Raw genomic sequence first — 17,399 nt, forward strand, 5'->3', positions numbered from 1 at the left:
AGCACTTAATCATTGGCTAATTTAACATTTATAAAGTGATTCTGTAGAATTTACTACACTTACAACAGAGACTTAGTTACAGATCTGAGAAGGCAAGATTTATTCTATACTTGCCATAGGGTGTTTAAATCAATTCACACATGCAGGCACAGAGACACAGAGAGGTATATATACGTATCTGTACGTACAAACATGCCTGTTAAAAATTCCCCCTGTGTGTCAGTGAAATGTGTCAAATGCCTTGACATTTCTCAAAGGGCAAGGCTTGAGCCTCAGGGGGTTGGGGGTATCAGCAGAGACCCCATCCTCAGCTTTCAGCAACAGTCCTCCAAGTATCGCACATGTGGAAGTTCACGAGCTCCAGGAGAGTCCCTCTCAGAGAAAAGTGCTGGTTCAACCCACTGCCACCCAGGAGAGCTCAAAGGACCTCACTCTTTGTAGGGTTGTGAGATGATTTGCTTTAGTCAACAATAAGTTTCCATGCTGGCCACAACCCAGGTCAGTAATTACTGGAGTTTCCAAAACTCCACCAACAATGGTACTGTTTCACTCAGGCTATGATTGAGGTAGGAAATGTTCTAAGGCTGTCAGGGGTGAATGAACATCCCCACTCCCATCCTTCACCTTAGTCAGGCACCAGGAGTTCCTGGTATGGTCAGAGCTGCTTTCACTTTAGCCATGTGAAAGTTCCCAGTCTGGTCAAGGGATGCTTCACTGCCCAACTCACGACACAAATGCCAAATTCCTAACAGCAATTCCAGCAATCAAAAAGCAGTCCTGTGGGCAGGGGAAGATGCACCACCACAACTGAGGAGCTCAGAAGTGGGCACTGTTCTCCAAGTGTAGCATCACCCATGCTGAGCAGAGAGTCAGGAATGTTCCCGCAGTGTTCTGTCAGTGTTCTGTATGAGAACAGTCTGAACAGAACTCATCATCATCACAGAGGAGCTCCATACTGTCTTCCCCCATACTCCTTCTGGAGAACATGGCATTTCCTCCATGAGTGTGACAGAGGCTTGACCATAAACAGAACTGAAAGAGCTGTGAAAGCCAACTGGGTCATAAAAATTGTGAATATCCTAGGCTTCCTGGGCAGAAAAGCAGACAAGGCAAGATTTGTGATCTTATTCCCTTGAATCTGTTTCATATTTCACTTTTATTTCCTAGGAAGGAGAGATACAGACCGAACACATTCATCTCTGTCAGGAGCAAGTCCAGCCCTCACTAACATAACAGGAGAGGGCCAAGCCAGAACAAGCACTTTTCAGTGTAATTGCTTTGCCTCAGCGATTTCGTTTTATCACAGCTGATGTAAGTGAAGGCGAGTGAAAGGGACCTGAGAGCACAGCTAAAAAACGACATAGCACACAAAAGGCTTCCGCTTTCTCAAAGACAGATCGAGTCTGTCATCTTTATCTGGCACTAATTGGGAGCTTTTTCATTATCACTGCCAAATTCTGCCCTTGGCTACTTGCCCATAAATCTTTCTGACATTTTCCAGTGGGAACTGGAGGCAGATAATCTGAGGGCAGAATCTGATAGGGAACTGGTGGAAGGACACGGGGGGGCCCCAAAGTCTTCCCCTGGAATTTTTCCCTTGCCCTGACTCAGGTGCATCTGATACCTGCAATGGCACCAGCTCATCCTTTTCCCTGGATCTGGGGTGAAAGACAGTGCATGAGATTTGCTAGTTTTGAGAGAGATGGGATTCAGCTTTAATTTAATTTTCTTTATTTGCTTGGCAACTTCTGGAGGTGAGCTGGAGAGAGGTTGCTCACTGTAACACCACTTTTTGCACTGGGATTGCAATGGAGTATGAAACTGCTTACACTTTTGGAGAGCTTTACAACTACTTTCAAATACCTCATTTGAATCACACACTTGGGAAGGGACAGAGTGTAGTGATCCTGACCAAGAGGCCACTGTACATCAAGCAGCTGGTGGTCCACACAGCAGGTAACCCAGATGGGTGCCTATACAAGCTGAAGCCAAAACCCTCTTTAAAAAGCAAACATATCTGAAACAAACAGCATCATGTGATGGAAAAGGCTCATCAACTCAGGCAAAAAATGTGGATGCATGGACCAGAAAGGGAATTTAAAAGTTATTTTGAGCACAGGATGAGGTTTAGCCTAATTTTAGCACTTCTTTCTCTTGTAAAGATGCAAATGAATTCACAACCCTTAATTTCCACAGCACAGCTAAAATGTTGCAACATGCAAAGAGGCATTTTTAAAGTACCAGAAATCCAGTAAGTATAATTAAATAAGAGCACTGTGCAAATGGGCTGGCCATATGTCCATCTTGTTTGGTTTCTGAGTGTCCACACAGTTATTCACAGGTTTGCTTTAAAAATTAAGTGTCTAATTTGAAGCCTGCTAACTGGAGGAACAAATAGCAGTTTGGAGAAGAAGGAGGCTCCTTTGTCTACCTACCTTTACCTTTTGCTATGCCTCATGGATTGATTTGCATACCTACAAGTGTGAGTACTGACAATGGAAGGATAAGCATCATGCTGGAAAGATGGGTAGCTTTGATACAATGGACAACATGCTGGTTGCTATTGTTTGTTCATCTCTAGCCATTCTTCTAATCTCAAATTTGTGTAGAATACTTGACTTCACACATTGGTTTATATATTACAATGGGAATCAGAGGAACAATCATTACACTGCTTGCATTACTTTGCTGTAACACAAAGTTATGTTACTTTTTACAGAGCAAGCTGGAAGGCAGAACCAGGTAAGGATATTACTACATCTATGTGACTGTACTTCACAGGAAGCCCAAAGATGAATCAGTGCCCTCTGGCAGGTTTTGTGTGAACACAGACTGAAAAGATGATCCCTGCCTTCAAGTGCAATTTAGCTTCAAGGGTATTTTCACCTGAGCTCAGCCTGGAGCAGCAGTGATAGAAGGTTCTTGCCAGGTGATGGAACTGGAGAGGTCTCAGTTCACATCCTGGCTCATCAGTACAGAAATTATCATGACACTTTTTCTGATTCCCACAGTGAGTTTTGCATCCTATGTGAGACACTCAGAGGCCTGGAGAGATGTCCTCTGTCAAGGACACAGCAGACTCTGTAAAGCCAGCATCACTAATCCCTTGGAAAAAAAACTCACATGCTGTACAGCCACCAGGGACATCTAAGAATCTCTGGGACTGTAACAGGGTGAGGGGTAAAGGGGAAAACGTGGAAACCTTTCACAAGAAGATGAGGTTCTTGCTGCTGTCCAGGCTATCAATCCCTGACAGTGCCCTTTAGTAATTTTTTTTATCCTTGGTCCATCCCATTACACGTCTCAAAGGAATTAAATTACTGTAACTTTTGTATCAGCTCTTCCACAGAGGCAGGGTGACTTCAGCCATCCCCTCTTCTGCCTGGCAGCAGCAGAAGTGTAGGTCAGAAAATCACCATCCACATCAGTTCACGTCATTTACAGTCTGTGCTGCCAGCTCCTTGATTTTCAGGTCAAAAGATGAGTAAAAAGCAGGGAGTGAGGAAAAACAGTGTATTGCAGTGAAAGTGGAAGCTGGGAAGAAGCTAAAAATACTGTGGCAGATCTATGAAAAAAAGGGAAGAATTGCAGAGGTGCTGTGGACTTGGGGGAGGCTTGTCCAGGGGTAGGGGTCCAGGATTCCACAGTGTGGATAATAGTGAACAAGGAGGAAACAATAACAACATGGTCCTGAGATGATTGTGGTAGAAGCACAGGGAAAACCAGGTCTCATATGACTATATTTTTTTAATTAGTTCAAAGCCATTTTCTGTTGTACTAAATACAGAATATTAATGGAGTAATACCTGTTGCCATTCACCCAGGCTCATTAAGCACAGCTTCCTTTTGAGGGTGACTTTTGTCATCTAATCATTTGTGGCACATGATTAGATTGGGGCTTATGAGATAAAATATGACCTTTTTTTCTGCATTCCAGGCCCCATACTACAGTTTATAATTGAGAAAAACTGAAGATGCACTTGGTAAAGAAAATAGTCCAGACCAGACTCCAGAAAAAAACATTTTTTCCCGATCCCTTCAGTGTTTCTAACTCAATCTTTTAATTTTTGAATCTTTCAGATCTAATTATATACTAATGCTACTAACTTTAAGTTACAAATCTAAATCACCAGCACTACAAGGATGACTGACAAATGTGTTCTGGAATGAGTTTCATGCTTTTCCTTCCTCAAACTCACACTCACTTGTCAGTGGGAGACAGAAGGTGAAAAAAACAAGCCAAAGTACACTGTGTCACTGAGTATTGTCTTTTATGGAGACAAGACCTACTCACAGTCAGAGTAAGATTTAGTGATACATATATTTATATAGAAATAGCTAATAATAGCTGTTGGTTTCGGTTTTAATGAAAGGCATTGATTTTAAACTTTCGTTACTAACATTAATAAAAATTAGCCCCAGTGAAGTGTTGTTGCTGCTCTGGAAATCAGTTGCTCAAAATCTCCTTCTGTTCCACTTCAGGCTCAAACCCATTGTACATCAGTGTGTAAGAGCTCACTGGAAAGTCATGGCTAAAGGTATGGATGGCACATGAAATATTGCAGATCAGATTATTTGTCCTAACCTCAGTTACATGCTATGAAAGCGATGTCCATTTCTTCTGGTGTAAATTTCCAGTACTTGTTTCAAAATTAATTAAGGATGTGACCATCATCTGGTGTAAAAGGCTCAGATGCCTTTTAAGATTCCCTAAAAACAGACTAATTTCTCATCCCTATGGACTTCTGCAAGTGGGGACTCTCAATTTCTAGTTGCAGGGGTCCCTAATTCATTCCTCAGCACTAGCCAAGCCCAGTTTTTCCCTCTTTGTCTTTTCTCTCTTAACAACCCATTTTAATACATATTTTTGAAATACAATCATCTTATTTTGGATTTTGAGAGCAGTGAGGTTTGACTCTTTTGTATTCAGGTATGTACTATTTTTGTATTGTTCAGTTTAGCACTGAGTAGTGAGTTGTAATTTTATGTCATCTTGCCAGAAATGACTTGTTCATGAACAGCAGCTCTGCAATCTGAAAACAGCAGTACACAGCATGTGGCTGTTTAAAACACTTACCAGGTACTCAGTCCAAGCTGTTTAAACCAAACAAAACTTTGGTTTAAACCAAACAAATCCATGCCAAAATTTACAATGTGGGAGATGAAGAGTCTTACTTTATTTTGACAATTCTTTGGCATTCTATTTTTTCTGCTGACTGCAGTTTGTACACAGATGTTCTGGGGGGAAAAAAAACACAGAGAAAAGGTACATAGGCAGTGACAATTCACTGTCTCTTCTGATACAAGAATCAGGAAGCAGCAGATGAAAATAGCAGGTGGTAAATAGCAGACCCAGAATGAATATAAACCCTCTTTAAATTTGGATGAAGCTGACTGACATAATCACAAGTTTGGAGGGAAGACTGACAGACAGACTGCATAAAAATAAATATGAAAAAGGGACACAGTTTTCCCTTGAGAAACAAAGCATGCATTTAAAAGAAAACAGCAGTTTCCTTAGCCCAGGCAGGGCATGCCTGTCTGGCAGGGAGAATTCATGCACAACCATTGCCCCCTGAGGATGCCAAGGACGCTTAGACCAGCAAAGAAGATGAGTCCCATCCAAAACCTTCACTGCCTCTGCCTGTGGACTCTCTGGGGGCAGAGACCTGGCTGGGGTAATGTCCCTGAGCCAGTTTAATATTTGCAGAGGGTGTGCTTGGAGCTGGGCTGAAGCAAAGAGCAGTGTGAGAGCACCCAGGTGCAGCTGGAAAATCAGATGCCGTGGCTTTTCCACCGGGAGTCCATGTGACTGATGTACTGACACCAACATGTTTTGTGTGACAGAAAGATATGAAGAGGCTCACACTTGGTTTAGGAAAAAGAGGGGATGTCTGCGCATTTTTTGTGCTCTCAAAGTTGCTAATAAGCAGGCAAGCACTTATTGTGTCTCACCATAGCTTAGCAGGGTGCACTCGTCAAGAAAATTAGAGGCCTTGACATTACCCTTCCCAGGTCTACACACCCACAGGCTGCTAATTACTGACAGGCTGCAAAGGGGTTGGCATAGAGAACATCTTCAAATTGCAGACAGGCACTTCCCACTACTGCCAGCACAGAACTCATCAGCAATCAGGCTGCCCTGTGTTGTAAAGTTTTTCTGAAAGTTCATGCTGAATTTGTTCAACTTTTCCTGAATTTACAGCACTAACTCTCAGATGGTTTAGGACAATTTGTTATACATGGCTCAGTTGCTCTGTTGCTCTGTGGACAATTTTTAAAAGATGCTGGAAACCTTTTGATGCTTGTTGGAAACGACACTGATGGGGAACTTTACAGTTTCAACAGAAAGCTTTGCAAACATGTCTTCTACAGCAGTTTGTTGTGGTACAATAAATAGTAAAGAATCTAAAAATATCAAAAGGGAAATAAAAAATATGAGCAGCCAGCAGCTCAAGTGTTGCCAGGCTAATACTTCTAAATTCTAAATAAATAAAACAATGGTTCTCATTTTAGCTAATCACTGAGCTAGTGATGCCCAATTAGTCTAATAAATTGCCAGCAAAACAACTGAAAGTACCCAAGCAATGATGCCTTTGTCTCTCCCCCCCAGGCTTTTCACTTGCACAAATTTATTAAATCAAGACATAAAGCATGCATAATAATCCTTGAAAACCAACTGCTAATTTGCATATAAAATCAAACAAATAAATATATTTTGTATGTGATGCAGGATTAAGAAAGGGCTGCAGTGTGGTATGGGATTGGATAGGTTGTATAATACAAAATTAAAGGCAGAATGGATTGAAGGAGCTGAATGGACAACTGAGTCTATGAGCTAGGCTCAAGCCTGGCTCAATGGGGCTGTAAGGCCAGCTGAAGTATCAGGACTATGCCACAGGACTGATTTCTGCAAATACATGTGGGGTTTTATGAGCCTAGAAAACCCAAGGTAACAGAAGTTAAAGAGCACTGTTGAAGTTGGGAAGCCAAGCAAAGAGAATTTAGGATCTGCCAAGGCTAAGCTCATTGATATAGTTCTTATTTATAATATATCCCATGGCAGTCCCTCAGGATGTGTTCATATACCAGTTTCCTGTAGGACCCTTATCAGACAGACCATTTTAGTACTGAACAGGAGTCACAGACCCAGACAGAGCAACCCTTCAGCCCTTGCTCTGTTACAGGAGGAGGATGAAGGACACCACTGTGGCCAGAGCATGCTGGATGCTGACCGGAGATGTGTCCTTATCCCATCCTTCCTGCTGTTGCCCAGAAGTGCCAAGTGAGTCAGACAACCTCACTTCTGCACGGCTGTCACCAGCTGAGTGCTCCTCAGCTCGTGGTGCCTGGGCTCTGATTTACAGACGTACCGAGCACTTTGGAAGACATGTTAAATCAGGCAGAGCTGCACCAGATGAACCAAGGGCAATTCTGCTGTTGATTTCAGCAGGACTAAACTCAGATCAACTCCTGCATTTCCTTCCAGACCTGCATTTGAGCAGGAACCACAGAGGAATAAGGGAGGAATGAAAAGATGGGCACTGAAAAATACAGCATGTGCAATCCTCTCTCTTCATACAAAGCCATCCTACCTAGCTGGGAGGTGGAAGCATCCAAGAATGTCTCAGTAGAAAGCCATGAGCAAGCTAATAGGATTCATCTGCCTTAACTTAGGTGTTTAAAAGACTGATGCCTGAGACACTTAATAGTGGAGAGAATAATGCTCTGATATTCTAAGACAAGTGTTGTCTAAGATAGACCTGTTGCCTGACTTGTCTGCTGTTGTTCCTCTCTGTTGATTATAGTGGGACACTAAGGCCATTTTCGGTTTGGCATCTGCTTTGACACAACAGAAGAGGGAAGCAGATGGTGCTGAAGTCCCAATGTCCACTCCATATCCATATGGGGTTTGGTTTGGACTTGATTTAGTCTGGCTGCCCTCGATCAGCTATCCTACCTAGGGCAACTATTCCTCCACAGGCACATTTCAAAATTCCTTGAAGGATTCGTTTAGATCACTGTGCCTTTCTAGAGATAGAAGGGCATTTGATGCACACCTGGACCAGAGGTTTTGGTTAAGTTTCCTCTAAAAGGAATTCAGCTAAGCAGAACAACTGCCCAAAGAACTGAGCTGACAACAGACACAAGGATGAGATTTGCTTTAGAACTGCATCATTGCACAGATCCTAAATACTGTTGTATATGCATCATATCAACTCAGACTCAGATATTTAATTTTCAGATAAGTGAATGCTGGGCTTAGTGACACAGATAACAAAACCCAATCATATTATTTTAACAAAATCAATCAAAACTATTTACATAGCTGCAATTACCACAAATCCTTTTGAAATGCTGTTTGTTCAACAGATCATAAAATTTGCAGCTAAAAAATGGAAACATAGAAATAGTATTTTTCATTAGAAATTAATCAACTTCAGGGGATTGCTAGTCAAACTACAGGTTATCATTATAGAGTAACTTTTCCTACAAATGTAAAAAATCCTAATTCAGAGAGTTATAAATAACAGCATCTTAAGCAGGATTGGAAGGAAAGGCTCTTGAGTGAATCCAGAGAACATTCAAATAGAGATTCAATGCAAATTCTATTTTCTTAGATGTAGTGGGAATGTGCACAAATTAGTGTGACAATGAAGTCTATTTCTTTATATTCACTGCAATTTCCCTGGGTAAATTCTGGCTCTGATCACAAAAGAGCCTTTCATCATACTCAGCAGGGCCTAGATTTGTTCCTAAGTTTCCCTTTCTAAGAATTAATGTCTTTGGAACAGATTCCTTAAAACATTGCTGGACCAGCATCGTTTGAGCAGAAATAACTACAAATTCCCTGCTTAAGCTTTTTGAAATGTCTGTTAGTACAAAATATTTAACATCTTACATGGTTGCTCTTGCTTATGACAGCATCAGTGAGGACATGCAGAGCTTTTCCATTCTCATCAGAGATATCAAAAAACACATGACTTCTCAGATGCTTGATCTGGTCACTTGGGTTATGTGTTCCTGTGCTGAAGCTTGTAGGGGAGGTGAATAGTATATTGTAAAGGCAGAGTAAGGGAAAAATACAAGTATTTATGAGTGAAATTTATACCCAAGAAAATACAAATATTTTCCTGAAAATTTTGTTTTATCTTTATTTACAATTAGTCCAAGTGATAATAAATTATGAATAAAATGATAGACCACTGCATGGAGACAAGCAGGACTTTTTTCTCCAACCTCCAAATCATCCATGTAAGCAAAAATGAAAATAATTTTAAATTGCCCCCTAATGTAATGTCGAACAATTGCAGATAAAATAGACTTCTCAGATGCTTGGCCCAGTCACTTCAGTCACACTTATGTGTTCCTGGGCTAAAGCTTGTAGGGAAGATGATTGTAAAGCCAGACTAAGTGGAAAAGACATCTATTTATGAGTGAGAAGAAGGGAAACCCAAGTAGTGGACTACTTGGGCTAAAGGGCTCTAAGTAGCACTGTAAAAGGCAGCTAAGCCTCCAGTGGAAGCAGGAGTGCTCTGGCCAAGCTGGGAAAGGCAGTGGCTGGGGGTTCAGTGACTTATGACCATTTGGTTTGCTTTGAAAATGGACTCTTGGTCAGATGTGTCTCATGATCATCACTGCCATTGCATCTGAGTAGATTACTGGCCATTAATAGCTGGCCATGGCCAGTGTTGCCTAGCAGGCCTCAGAAGATACCCTTGCTCTGTCTGTGTAAGAAGTCTCTGTCCTAGAAACCTGCTTCCCAACAAAGTGGTGCTTAGCCTATCAAGGCAGGCAATCGAAGGTAACTTGGAAGAACCAGGGTGAGTCATGCTGTTCAAGGAATCTGATTAATTTAATAGCCTCGACAGAAGTTCATGCATTGAATAGGCCCCAACTGTCACATTTTATCACCTATTTATGCTCTCAAACAATGGTATTATTCCAACTCAGTTGCAAAGAGTAAATGTAAAGCCTGAAGTGCTGAACTCGTCTTTGTGCCTTATGGAGACTGTCTAGTGTTTTCCTATTGCATTTTATTTTTTTGTTTTCCTTTAGTTTTTTGTCCTTGGAACTTCAAAATGTCTGTGAGCATTCTCCTAACAACAATCTCTAAGCAAGCCCTGAGGATTATTTCTGTCTGTCTTCCCAGCCATGCAGGCAGTAGACATCATCACTCTAAAACCCCGAGCACTTGAAGATTCTCCAATGCTTCCACTGGGATGTATGACATGGCACGCTGGCATTGTCCACCCACTGTGGTTAACAGAGGCTCAGGTTCCTGGAGTATTTTGACATTTCATTTTTGCATACAGCGTTTTACATGAGCCATCAGATGGTATAAGACTTCTTGGAATGAGAAGTAGAAGAGAAATTTTGTAAATCCTGATGAATTCCATGTTTTTGTTTAGAGTGTGATTCAATAAAAAGCTCCAAACAGGAGTGGAGAAGTGAAATACAGCACAGTGGGAAGAAATCAGGTGTAATATGAAGAAGCCCAGGAAAACCTCAAGATTTCATTGGCCAACATGCCAGTGAAGCTAGAGACCTTAGCACAACTTCCCTAAATTTCCAGCTAGATCAGTTGGTCTATGAAAAGGTGATTACCTCTCCCTCCAAATAATTCTGTGGTTATTTGGAAAATAATAGTTCTAGTCCTTATTAAAATATCTCTTACAGTCTTTGAAAATCATGTTAAAATAAGAATGATGAAGATTAACCTCTTCTGTGACATAAAAGATCTTTTGGAACCATTTTATTTTAAGATAATATGGATGTGTTCTGCCACCTCCAAAGCTTTTCACAAGCCTTTTTTTCAGAGCATAAAACAATTCAGACCCATATTGCACTTTTAACTGTGAGCAGTTAAATCTGACCCTTTTCCCTCCTGCTCCCCCAGTGGTGACTGCTTCCCTCCACCACACTAACACAGGGATGCTGCTGATCCCAGAATAACTGTGCAAAGCAGGACTGCACAGTGTTTATTGAGATGGTCCCTTTAGGATATGGCTTGCTTTTAAAGGCAGGAGCTGAGCTATCATGGATCCATACCACCACTTTCCTAGCCTGAATAACCCAAAATTAGCCAGAAGAATTAAACTGCTGTTTGAAAAATCAACATCCATTTATATATTTCTTGCTGCTCTTTGCTTAAGGCATCTTGAATGCTTAAGATAACTCATACCTTATCCATACCACAAAGGTTTAGCTCACTGACTACTAATACACATTTGGAGGACATCTTATATTTGAGGAATTATATATGCTTCTGAAAATCAGACAAGACTGGAGTCCAGCTACCATTTTCAGACAAGATAATGAGTACAGGAAGGTGCAGCAGTGGGGCAGAACAGAGGGATGACAGCTTGGAGCAGACTGGGATGTGTACCTGAAGTCACAAGAGACAAAGGTGAAACAGGGAAACCTCAAAGTGGAAGTGCTCATTTACAGCAACAAACCCAGGTTGTCATGAGCCAAATTCTTAATTGCATTAGAACCATCTGCCATGGCTCAATCCCACTCAGCAGCCAAGCCCCAGCCACTCATTCACTCCCCTACCGGCAGGATCAGGGAGAGAATCAGAAGGGTAAAAGGTAAAAAACTCACAAGCTGAGATAAAGACAGTGCCATAGGGAAAGCAAAAGGCACTCACTCAAAGTAAATGAATGAAATCAATGAATGAAAAAAGGAATTAATTTAGTGCTTCCCCTGGGCAGGCAGGTGTTCAGCCATCTCCAAGAGAGCAGGGCCCCCCCATCACACGTAACGGTGACTTGGAAAGACAAATACCATCACTCCAAATGCCCACTTACTCCTCCTTCCCCCCACTTTATGCATTGAGCATGATGTTCTATGGTCTGGAACGTCCCTTTGGTCAGTTTAGGTCCCCTGTCCTGGCTGTGTCTCCTCCCAAGCATCCCCAGCGCCCTCCCCAGTGTGGCAGCACAAAAATCAGAAAAGGCCTTGGCTCTGTGTAAGCCCTGCTCAGCAATAACAAAAGCATCCCTATATCATCCACCCTGTGTTCAGCACAATTCCAAAACACAGCCTCCCATCAGCCACTGTGAAGAAAACTAACTCCACCCCAGCCAAAACCAGCACACGATGCAGCTGAGGTCTCTGCACTCTTGACAAAATAATCGTTGCTCAATGTGGCCCAGCATCTCATGGCTGTGAGGAACCAGAGCCTATCTTTTGAGAATTTTTCTCTTTTGCAGAAATCACCACACTTACTGATGCAAATGCTCAGGAGCCAAGTCAAACAAAGCACAGAAGCATGTGAAATGTTATTTATGCATCAGGATTTCGTTTAAGCAGAGGTCTTGCATTTATGCATGATTACCAGATGATTTCTTTGTCACCTTGGAGAGGTGAGGTTTGTGCTTTATATTTGTGCTTCAGCTCTCTGCACATTATTCTTCCGAAAACATTTAAATTCACCATAAATCCACAAGAAATCTTTTCTTTATTTTTCCCTGTCAGTAGACCTCTTTTCTTAGTTGCCGCTTATCCTCCCTCTGTGCAATCATTTACTCAGGTTTCAAATTCCTTTCCAGTGTTCTCAGACTTGATTTGAAACTATTGCAGGAGACAGCAAAAATTAGTTTAGAGAAATAATTTTTTCTGCCAGCTGTCATTCCAGTATTTCCTCCCATCAATTCTCTAGCCTACCTTATATTCCCCTTCTTCCTAATAGAATTTTCTGCATTATGATCCCTAAATTGTTCATATTCCTGTTTAGGCTTTAGTGTTCCACTTGCAATCAACAACAGTTTATGTTTTCTGCTTCAGGCATTTCTTAGAGATTAATCACTGTGCAAATGCAGAGAGTAACTCCGTAGAAGTCAGTGAGACTCTGCTAATTCTTGGCAGCAGCCCCTTTGACCTGGTATTTCTAACACTTCATTGACACTAAATCTATTTTTATATAACTCACATTTTAAATTATATACAATTTTCTTATTTATGACAACTATTTAAAACCCTGGGTTCTTCTATTTGGACAGCAACAATAAGCAATTTCACAGCCCAGAGAAATTAATAACACTCATCACTGAGTTCTGTTGTCAGGCCAGAGACCTCCTGATCTCAATGGATTGCTTGGCACAGTCTCTGTATCCATTATTTAACTGGAAATAATATTTTTTTTGCTCAGTATGATGGAATTCTCTGAAATAATTCAACAGGAAGGGAAGTTACCTTGTCAGAAAGTCATCATCTTAACAGTTGTAAAGCAAATTTGTGAGATAAGAAGTATTGGATAGGAAGAAAGAGTGTTTGAAGAAGTAATATTTCTTTGGAATAAGTCCAAGACTTGGACTCTAATATGAAGTGGAAGATTATCAGCTGTGCTTGTCCCAGGACGGATTGGTAGGTAAATTGTACTGACTTTCATTGGGGCTCAAAACATGATCACACAGCTGTTTCCAGGACAATGAGAAAAATTTAGCCTCATCCACTCTGCTTCCAAGGAGTGTTTAAATTTTTGTTTAGCCATATCTATGCAAATAAGTGTTTTAATAAACATCAGGAGACAGAAATGTTTTATTACTGATTGCATTACATGTATATTACCTCTGTAAAACCTTTTGTACACACCAATTAATCTTCCAATTTTTTCTTCCTGTCCTAAGAAAATGCCTGCTTTGCTGCAAAACAAAATTAGTGACCCAAATGGAGCATAAATCACCTTTATTTCACTGATAATGGATATTATTTAGCAGGAGATTCTTTCAAGTATTCACTAATGTCATTCTATAATGTCATATATAGTATGGTCCTTCACATAACTTACAAAATTAAGCACAACAGTTCTATACTCACTAGCTAAGAGATCAAAATTTAGTATTTATATAAGCCTGATACTGAAATCTGTCAGCTCAACCAACTCTGCAGAAAAAAGTGAGCCACTCACAACCAATGTCAGCTCATCATGTAACACTGGCACTGACACTGCAGTATTATCTGCTCAAGAATGGATGGTTGCTCTAATATTTGCATCCAGAAACTATTACAGTACCTACAGAGATGCAGTATGACTTTTTTAAAAGCCAAGCACCAACATTTTAATAGAATTCATTTATTGTAAGAAAGACTGAATACATAAGTTCAGAAGCTAAGAAGTTCAGCATATCTTGCTTTACATGTCCAGCTCCAAGAATGGACATTTGCCTGGCACAGGAGGGAAGACTTCCCACCTGGATGGATGGCAGTACTTTTGCAGCAGAACAGGTATACACAATCCACTCAACTTCCCTTTCTCTGGTGAGAACCACCTGCAGACCATGAGTACTGAGATAAGTGTAAAATTTAAGATAGTCTTGCTGGGACAAGCTTCAGCCTTTTTTGGGATTTATTTTGGATTTATTAGTCTTTTCAATAAACTGGAGGATATGATCACACCCAGAATAGAAAGACTCTCAAATGCTATTCCTTACTTACCACTGGCTCATGAGTCAGGCTTGATAAATACTATAAATTATCTAATACACAGAATATTCTTTTGAAGAGCAGTACTTCTATTGTTTTTCAGTGTCTCAGGGTTTGATATCCACTGATGTCTCATATTAATGCCTCTGTTTGTCAACTTGGTGGTCCAATGTTTTGCTGGTGGAAACCAGACAGCAGTTTCCAGACTGGTCTTCACAAATTACATGAAAGCAGCAGTAAAAATGGCAGCTCATAAAGCCAGTCACAGAGGACACTGATGACTGACCTCCAGCCTGTCTCCTCCCTCTCCCTTGAAGATGGTAACAGCTCCTCAAAGGCAAAGTTTTCAAGTCAGACACAACCCCAGCACAGCTGGACCCCCCAGGCCAGCAGCATGCACAACTCCCACAAGGAAGTAGTGACAGGTTAATCGTGGTATTGAATTGAAGCTTTCAGCTTGTTGGCTACTGAGGAACAATCCTAATCAGCTGCCAAAGAGATAATGCCTCAGTACAAGACGAGGGAGGAAGGGCAGGACAAGCAAATGCTTTTCATCTTTCATAGCCAAAGACAGAAAACGAAATGCTAATTATTATGTTCTGACAGATGCTCATTTGCAAGAGTGAAACGACTACTTCCAAGGTACTCCTTCCTCCAGAAAAACACCTGAAGATTTGGAGCAGTTTAACATCTACAAAAACATTTGTTTGTGCAATATAAACAGTTTGCAACTACTTACTACTTTTTAAAACATTAGTCATCTTGCCCAACACAATGACTGATTTCACATTTGACTTCTTTGATATGAAAGACCTACCTGAAATTCACTCTTTTTTGAAGAAAGACAACACAAAAATGTAAAAACACTTGGGGCCAGTTTCTGCTCTGAGTCAACATTGCTAGCTCACTGGCAAGAGACAGCATTGCTCGGGACTGAGCCCAGTGCTTATAGCAAAAAATAGAATTCAAATGAAATGTGTTCCCACCTTTAACAAATATGTATCTACAGCTATGCTGAACTTTGCCAAGAGCTTCCCTTGGTGAAATATGGATTTTTTTCTATCTTCCAGTAGCAGCAGGGATCTCTAAACCCCACTGTGCTATGAGAACAAGACTTCTGGAGTTAGTGCCACAATATCACCTCCTTGCAATATGGTAATTTACTCAGGGAAAGAACTTTCTTCTTTCCTTTCTTGATGTTTTCCAATCTGTTTTTTTTACTTTGTTGAAATCAACAGTTTTTAATCACTCGTGAATGCAGAGCTTAGAACAACATTATTATTTATATATATTGATAATAATATTATCTATACTTACACGCCGGGGAGCCCTTTGCTTAAAAAATATTTCAAAAAGATGCCACTCTTCATAAACCTGTGCAGATTTTATTATTTAGGCGAGTGTGTCCAAACATGACTTAATATTGGGTTTTTCTGCATGGTTCTTCGCAAGGCCAGTTCTGTTGGGCTGAAATCTTTGTCCTTCTGCAGTTCTTTCAGCAACTACTTTTATTCCCTGTTTTCTCGATCTAAAACCAAGTAAAATATGATGAGACTGCTCAGCAGCAAGCTGAGAGCCCATGAAAGATCATGCTGCTTCACGTAGGCGAATATCCTAAGCGTGAAAGACAACACTGGAGCTGAAAACTGAACCCAGTCTTCTGGGCCCCTTCTTGGACTTCCTAAGCCCTCAGTTACATTCCTGGGATGAACAGGTTTCTGTCAGAGGAAAGCTCCAGTCCTGAACAGCAATCCTGCCACAAGGACCCAATAAAAGGGGAGAACTATGAGGTGCTGGGGAGAAAACCAACAACAGCAGTGGGAGAAGACATAGGAGGGATAAAAGGACAGGGGGAGGAGAGAGGCAGGACCACATTGCAAAAGTGTCAAAAAAAGACAGAAAGGAGAGTTATTTCCAAGAAAAGTGAGCAAGCACAAAATAAAACCACAGCAAAAAACAAAGGGAAAACACAGAGGGTAGGTGAAAAGAAAACTACAGTGTAAGAGACACCTCTGAATCAAAAGGCTTCAAAGTCAAAGGCAGCAGAAAGCCTTGGGGCAGAGGGAAACCACTTCAAGGCAAACCTCTCTCACTCCTGGGTCAGCATAATCCACAAATGTTAAAGTTATTTTCCTAATTACCAATGCTTTTTGCCTTGGAGGTTTTCTTTTTTCCTAGAATTAAAAGATTACTGCCATGGCAATTTTATTTTGGTATGGATCCTACTTAATGAGATACACACACGTAAAACCATGGAACAGCAAAAGAAAAAAAAAAATAACCTAATTTATTCACTTACCCATGGGGGGAAAAAATTACATTTTTAATCCTTTTTCTTGGAGGTAGTGAGAAAGAGCCTGACTCCCATGCCTTCCTCCTTGGGGATGTCCTATTGGCTGTCAAGATTTTCTGGACTCAAAAGGAGTTGGTGGAGCAGACTGAACTGCATGCCATGGTGTTTGTGGATTACTGCACACAGTAACCAAGCCTCGCCTCTGAAATCTACTGGGAATTTCCAGCTTGGTTATCTGCACATGTGCAGATAAACCAGGGGAAAAAAAAAACTAAATTAAGAATCAGGCAGGGATTGCAGGGATTGTTAATAGGGAGTATACTTTCACAAAGTGCAAAGCCATTTAATGTGACTGTCAGTCTAAGAATACCTCCAGAGACACTGTTCAACATAAAACACGTAACATCTTTTTGAAGCCAAATTAATGAACACAGTTCCCTGCCTAGAAGAATTTACAAGCTGAACCAACCACACACAGTGTGAATGAAGAATTAGATACAAAATGACACAAATTAATGACAGTATGACCTTGCTCCAGATTTCCCCCCATGTCTGAGGGACTTGGAATGCCTGAAGGTCAGATATATCAGTAAAGATCTAGGTGAAGGCTGCACTTGGTACTTTGGCTTTTTCCATGTTCTTTGTCACCAGATTCCCTGCACTATTTCACATTTTC

At 41.0% G+C, this 17,399-nt stretch overlaps 1 long non-coding RNA gene across 1 annotated transcript in view; it reads right to left on the minus strand.

Moving 5' to 3' along the window:
* Positions 1 to 16,882, minus strand: part of LOC138107347 (uncharacterized) — a 30,521-nt gene extending 13,639 nt beyond the window's left edge. The window contains exon 1 of the long non-coding RNA XR_011149428.1: positions 16,730 to 16,882. This is a non-coding gene — a long non-coding RNA (uncharacterized lncRNA). The remainder of the gene's footprint in view (positions 1 to 16,729) is intronic.
* Positions 16,883 to 17,399: the final 517 nt, after the last annotated feature.

This window comes from Aphelocoma coerulescens, chromosome 3 (genome assembly GCF_041296385.1).
Source record: "Aphelocoma coerulescens isolate FSJ_1873_10779 chromosome 3, UR_Acoe_1.0, whole genome shotgun sequence".
Classification (NCBI taxonomy): domain Eukaryota; kingdom Metazoa; phylum Chordata; class Aves; order Passeriformes; family Corvidae; genus Aphelocoma; species Aphelocoma coerulescens.